The sequence below is a fragment of the Rattus norvegicus genome, chromosome 5 (assembly GCF_021556685.1).
Source record: "Rattus norvegicus strain SHRSP/BbbUtx chromosome 5, alternate assembly SHRSP_T2T, whole genome shotgun sequence".
Lineage (NCBI taxonomy): Eukaryota > Metazoa > Chordata > Mammalia > Rodentia > Muridae > Rattus > Rattus norvegicus.
The window spans coordinates 119,634,740-119,640,695 of NC_141538.1; the positions used below are offsets into that span (position 1 = coordinate 119,634,740).

Here is a 5,956-nt window from a genome sequence, read left to right on the forward strand (position 1 = left end):
GCCCCAGGCAACTGGAAGTCAGAAAAGGAAAGGTTTGAGTTTCTGGCTCAGCCATGATCCTGATCTTGGGTAAAGCACAACTTTCTGGATGTCACTCCTTAGCCATAAGAAAGAGGTCACAACACCAGGTGACTGCTAAGGTAAAGGAAAATGTGCAGATTTGGTGTTTCACCTGCGTGTATGTCTGTGCACCACTTATGTACCTAGTGACTACAGAAACCAAAAGAGGACGTCAGATCCCATGGAACTGGAGTTACTGACCATTGCTTGTCACCATGTAGGTGCTTGGAAAGTGAACCAGAATCCTCTGAAAAAGCTACAGGTTCTCTTAACTGCTGAGCCATCTCTCCAGTCCCTCTTTTCCGTAGTACTTTTGAAGAATTATATAACTTACCTATTTGAGAATTGATTTGGGATAGCCTTGGGTAAAGGAAAAGATACACTGTCGTCTCATGGCTTAGCATTCATGTGTGGCTGTGGTCTATCTGCAGTCTCAGTGCACGGCTTTCTTTACAGCCATCACTCTGTAGCATCTCGAGCACTTAAAGATGGTATAGTCGGTCAGTCGAATCTACCCTGAATCAGACTCTCACTCTGCGTCCGTCTCTGCTTTTGACTTTGAGAAGTTATTTGATAGTCTTAAGTTCACTTAAGGTGGAAATAGATATTTCTGAAAGATTTTGTTGAAACTGATTCTGGAAAAATAATTCAAATGAGTAGAACAAACTTAAAGATTGCTTTTTTTTTACTGTCCCACATTGTTTACTGGATATGAATTTCACAAATATCACGTGTATTACGGTAACAGCGGAGCTGAAGAGTATTGCGCCTTCTCCAGGCTGCACCTGAGATCCACCAATAGTGTGGTGGAACTCATGGCCCTTTCCAAGGCCAAGGCTCTTATGGGCCAGCAGATGTCAGCCCACGCATCTCCCTGTGCTTGTGGACTGGTTTGGTGATCCACTGGGTATCAGGATTCCTTTTGATAGCTTTATGGAATGGATCAATGAGGATAACCTCAAAACATCTATATGTGGAATCTTCACCAACCCAAGTAGGAATTCAGGACTCTCAAAGCTCCACAATGGTGCCCAGCTCTCTCCTCGGCAACAGACTGAAGGCTTCAGGCAAATTTCAGCTGGTTAACACGGTGATGGACAGGCTTGCCATAAGTTGCACCCTTAGGAACGGGACGTTTGTGACCACCGAGGCGGACACGAATCCTGTAAATAACATAATCTTGCTTAGCCTTGTATCCCAGCCTTTGAGCTTTATCAGGCCCGGTGGGGCGGGGAGCCCTGTACAGCGCAGAGAGCTAGCGGTATTGCCAGCAGCGGACCCTCAGAAGAAAGCGCATCATGTCGGACTGCTTCTCCCTCCACATATCCCGAATGTATTTGTATGCACTCATCTTGGCACACCTAATAGCTGCCACCAGAGGAAAAGCTAAAGATTGCTTTTTTAAAATTCATTTTAGCAGGGCCCAAGGGTTCCTGCTTTTAATCCCAGCTACTTACGAGGCAGGAGGATTGAAAGTCCAAGGCCAGCCTAGGCTATAATGGGACTTCCTGTCCAATTTAATGAGCATTGCTGTGTGCCAGAGCTTGTGCTAGAGGCTGGTAATGAGAGTAAGAAAACCTCTCTTGTTACCCAGAAAGTAACCGCTGATGGAGGAATGGGGTGGGACATGCATTGATGAGGTTTGATAAACGTTGATAAGAAGTTTTACACAGAACACTTTGGAAACACATGAGGGTTCTGTGATCCTGCAGGCCTCAGGAAAACTTCCAAGAGATGCTGACCTAAAACCTGAAGGACCACTAGAAACCAGATGGGTCTAGAAAGATGCTCAAGGTAGAGAAAGGTGCCCTGTGAGCAGAGCAAACAGCTTATAAGAAGCACCGAGACACATGGGCTTGGCTTATAACGTTAAGCTGCAAATGGGTCCATGCTTGGACCTTCAGAAAGTAAGTAGGGAGGGACCAGAAGTGAGGCAGGGTGACAAACCAGAGGTCGTGAATGAACAGTTTGGTTTGCCACGCTAAGGAAAGTAAAGTGCATACTATAGTAGGATCAGAAGTGGGCGGTAACTAGGAGTGATACAATCTCGGTGGAATCTGGCAATGAATGTCCTGATTTGAATAAAGGAAGTGGGTTGAATATAAGCAGAGAAGTTCAAAGCGGGAGTGGGAGACTAAGTTAAAAGGCTCTAATCACAGAGTATTAGCCTGGGATTGGCTACTGTACCGAAAGCCCCACAGAACAGTGGTTTGCAAGAGATAAAAGTTCATTTCCCAATTGGCAATCTGAATTAATGATCTAGGGTTTCTTCAGGGTCACCAACTCAGGTGTTTTTCTCAGCTGCACATTCTAAGCTGTTTTTCCTCAATGCAGAAACACAGCAGCCTAAGGGAAAGAAACACGGAGAATGGAAGACATTCTGAGTTTATGACTGGGACTCACATCTCATTAGTCCAAACTCAGACATTATTACTTAGCTGCAGGGATAACTAGGGGGAATAGTTTTCATCCTGTGGTGTAGCACACCCTGATCAAAACCAGGGTCTATTACAAACGATAAAGGAGGAGATGAGTTTTCTGGGTGACTACAAGCAGTTTCTCTTATGCTAAGAAAAGAAGGAAGCCAGACAGATATAGTGGCTGTGAAAGTGAAAAGTCAAGAATCAGGTTGAGGGGAGATCAGGAAGGGAGCATTGTGGGCTGACAAGAGATGGGACGAGAATTGGAGGAGTAGTGAGGTGAACTGAGCCATTCTGGATCCTGATTCCAGCACCTTGTTAGACGGTGGTAACAGCAACATTTTCTTAGTGCAGTGGTTTGGGAAATGGTTTGGTGGTCACCAAGGGCCCACACCACAAAAATTTGTCCCCAAGGTGGCAGTATTAGGAAGTTCTATGGAGCCCTGAAAACCCTGATGTAGCTGAAGGCATGAAGTCTTTCTCCTACAAACCCTTGAGCCCCTTGCAAGATGATTGCTCCAAGGCTGGGAACATAGGTCATGTGGGGAAACTTTCTTAAGACATTCAAAGTCCTGGGTTTGACCCCCAGTACCAAAAATGTTTAAAAAGATATGGATGGATGATGACTCAGTGGATAAAGGCACCTGTTGTCATGACTGACCTGAGTTCAACCACTGGGACCCACGAGGTGGAAGGAGAGAATGGGACACACACAGGAAAAAATGAACCTCCACACAGGCACACACACACACACACACACACACACACACACTCACACGCGCATGTACACACACATACATACACATACACACACATACACACACACACACAATCATACAATAAATAAATATGTAAATAAATAAATGTGAAAAAAATAAGGACAAAGGAAAGGAGCCCCATATAGCAGTGCACACTTGTGATATTTCCACTCTGGAAGGTGAAACAAAACAATCTGGGGTTGGAGCATGTAGCAAAACCATGTCTCAAAGCTAAACAGAGAGAGGGGTGTAAAAAAAAAAAATCTACAAGAAATATGATCTCCCTCCTTAGCCCTCTCTGCTCTCTAGCTAAGATACGATCTGTTTCATTGTGTCCCATCATAAGGAGTCACAGCCAAGTGGGGGCCCGTACTGCAAAGGTTTTGCAACGCTTCTTGGACTCCAAGCCTCTAAAAAAGAGACACACAGCCCCCCTTGTAGCCTGCGCGCAGCGTTTCTTGCAGTAACAAACTTGGCTGGTTATTAGTGAGAGAAAACAAATAGAGGTAGCCAGGGTTTGGGGAGGAAGTGAAGTGTGTGCTTCAGTTTTGCTCTAGGCCTGAGGAGTATGTAGGACATTCAGACAGAAATAATCCAGTGCGCTGGGTTTAGAATCATCAGTTTTGCAGGGAACTTCAAAGTATGACAGCAGATGCTATTTGAGGTCTGAGAGAAGACAGAAATCATCAAGACAAAGAAGGAAAAGATGACAGAAACCGAATTTTCAAAGATGCGAGTGGAAAAGGGATGAGGAGGATGGGGTAGGGGTGGGGGGTAAGGACAAAGGAGGTAGAGACCAGAGGGAGCCAAGGATGACGCCACGGAGAGACAGCTTTTCAGAAGGAAAAATAAGAGACTTGCAGGCCCTGTCCAAATCCAAACCATTAAAAATTCAAATCCCTCAGTCATTAAAGAAGGAAATGAGGGCATTTGTTTTCATCCTGTGGGGCAGCTCACCCAGTTCAGAGCCTGCCTCTGCTGCCAGAGACAAAGAGGAATCCAGAAATGACACGCACTTCACAGACGGTGGGAAGATGAGCCCCTTCCTGCGCGGGATAAGCTAAAGGTTAGCAGTTTGTGTTTTCTGCATTCATTTTGTTGGTTGGCCCCACCTCTGTGGATTGTCATTGTGGTTTAAGAATGGGTCTCACTGTGTAGCTCTGGCTGGCCTTGAACTCACGGAAATTCACCTGCCTCCAAGTGCTGGGTATAGCAAAGCGCCACCATTTGTATTTTAATCTATTTGATGACGACCTGTTCTCCATTTGATTTTTTAGCCAATGCTCCTCCTTCCCTTCCTTGTTTATTGTGAAGCTTAACACAGTTGTAAGTGGAGAGCTTTATTTAGAGCACTGTGAGGGACCTAAATCCTGTGGGCACAGTCGAGTCAGCAGCTCAGACCCACACGGACCCTCAGAACCAGATCAGCTACTGCTCACGCAGACTGGCGCTGTTGTGCCGTGGCTCTTCCTGCGTTAGACACAGCCTTTCTGGGGATCTTCTTACAGTTTGAACACGCTAAAAGACATTAGCCTTCACAAGGAGTGCTTTCATAGCATAATGCTAGGCAACCATGATAGTTAAGAACTTGGGGTTCAGAGTTGAAAAATTGTTACTTAGGAATTTCATTGAACTTCATAAAATGTTATTTTCTTAACACATAGAATTATAACCACACCAATGTGAGAGGTCTCAGCACCATAAGGTAACTGTAAAGTCTGGATGGCATTCTAATGCACTTGCTACAGTGCCAAATTACTGTTCAGATAGCAGCCTCACCAAGTTGTTTTGCTTTGTTTTGTTGTTTGTTTTTTTTTTTAAATAAACTCCAGACAGGGTTTTATGTGGTCCAGGGTGGCTTCAAATTCCACCTGTAGCTGAAAGGATGACCTTAAATCAACTTCAAATCATTTGCCACCACTTCCTGAGTGCTGGGATTACAGGCCTGTCCCATCCGCCCAGTTTCTGGGATGCTGAGAGTCAAACCAGGAGCTTTGTTCGTTCCAGGTAAGCAAGAACACTACAGACTGAGCTACATCCCAGCCCTTTCAAATCCTGCTGTGATGTTTTGACATCTGGAGTTCTATTTGGTAAATTTCAAACAACTAAGGAAGCATCCTAAGTACGCTACACAACAGAACAACTAGAAGTATCATTTTTTTCCATCAAATATGTGCATAATTAAAGCCACATAAATGGCCCTTCATCATGTGAGCAACACAACCGCCATGAGAGGTACTGAACCTTTAGGACGAGGGTCTTGGGCCAAGTCCTTAGGTCACTGAAGCCTGCCACTGAACAGGATTGTGGGATTCCGTCCTTCTTCCTCTCTTTCCCTGACCAACAATGAGGCATATAGTTTTGTTCTGCCTCATGTCCTTGGTCCTATTCTTGCCGTGATGGCAATTTTGCAGCAGCACTGGCCAATCATGGATGGAAACTTTCAAAGCCATGAGCTAAAACAATGATTTTCTCCTTGTAAGTTCATTATCTCAGGTGAGTGTGACAGTGGCAGACATAGGTTCTATTTTGCACTATTTAGCACGAGTGAGAAAAAAACAAAACAAAACAAAACAAAAAACCCTCTAAATGTCCAGTCAAATAACTCATTTGTGAGGTGTTTAAGAAGTAATGTTTTAGGCTGGGCATGGTGGCACATCGCCTTTAATCCCAGCACTGAGGAGGCAGAGGCAGGTGAATCTCTCTGAGTTCAAGGCC

General features: G+C 44.8%; 1 pseudogene; it reads right to left on the reverse strand.

Annotated features, from left to right (window-relative positions):
- Positions 1–663: 663 nt before the first annotated feature.
- On the reverse strand, positions 664–1,411 carry Rpl15-ps14 (ribosomal protein L15, pseudogene 14; annotated as a pseudogene).
- Between the last annotated feature and the right edge of the window lie 4,545 nt (positions 1,412–5,956).